The sequence below is a fragment of the Arachis duranensis genome, chromosome 1 (genome assembly GCF_000817695.3).
Source record: "Arachis duranensis cultivar V14167 chromosome 1, aradu.V14167.gnm2.J7QH, whole genome shotgun sequence".
NCBI lineage: Eukaryota > Viridiplantae > Streptophyta > Magnoliopsida > Fabales > Fabaceae > Arachis > Arachis duranensis.
This window is the reverse complement of record NC_029772.3, coordinates 104349148-104350409: the sequence shown is the minus strand read 5'-3', so window position 1 is coordinate 104350409 and position 1262 is coordinate 104349148.

Here is a 1262-nt window from a genome sequence, read left to right as displayed (position 1 = left end):
CATATTAATTTTTTTAATTTTAATAAATAAAAACTTAAAAGAAAATCTACTTTAAATACCTTCATGCAATAAATCATTAAAAATGGTTTTATTTATTTGTGGACATTTTACCCTTTTTTTTTGTCTAAGACGCACTCTTTGTGATTTTGTTTTCTATTAATAAAATTTCACTATATCAATTAAAAAAAAAATTAAATGTATTTCTTTCTTTTAAAGGTAGTAAGTATAAATACATAATTTTTTTAATTTATCAAATATAAAATAAAAATTTTATACTTTTAAAAAATATAAATATTTATTTAAAAGATTTATCAAACTAAATTTATTATAGGTAACTTTTTTTTTCAAATACATTTTCTCACGTTAAATTCATACTTGGAACTTAAAAGATTGAATTATTGGAAATGGCCATTCTTCGAATGATAATAATTTAAGAAAACATCATAAAAGTTGATGAAAATTTTAAAAATAATTTTAAAATGATTTATAGTGACTAACTGTGGCCAAGATTTGACCCGTCAATGGCATTATAAGTAACATATAGCAAGAGAGAAGTTTGAGGAGCAGCCGTGTTAAAAAAATAGGTGCCGCTTGTTAGTAATTAGTGTAATAACTCTCTCTTATTTACCGCCTTGGGAGTTTGAGAAATAGATCTTTTTTATTTTTTTGAGAAGTATGAGGAACTAATGGAATATTTGTATAATATGAATAATAAAGATTTATGGAGTATTAGAGATATAATTATTAGTGTTATCTTTTTTCATTAGCTAAAATTTTTGGAATGAGTGGTATCATAATATGGTATTCGATCCTTGATAAACTCTAAAATCAGTTTAAACTTTTGGAAAAATGTTTATTATCCTTAATATTCAGATGATTATTCTAAATAGTACGAGAAATGTTCATTTTGTAACTCAATAATCTATTATACACATTGTATAAATAATCTATTGTCTTCAAAGCGAGATCCTATATTTTAACACTTGAAAAAATAAAGTGTAATATCTCACCTTTAATTTTATAAGTGGGATCAAATATAAAAAAAAGAGAAAAAATAATGAATAATAAGATTAAATACTGAACACCATCCAATTTTTTTTTTTTTACTAGAGAGAATCCCCTCCCAAAAATTTGAAAATTTTGCAAGCCAAAAGCTCTTCATGTAACGTAGACTTTAATACAGGTGAACCGAAATCCACAAAAAAATAGTTATTCAAAAAAATGGTTCAATGAATTAATCTAAGTTTTAAAAATGAATTGCA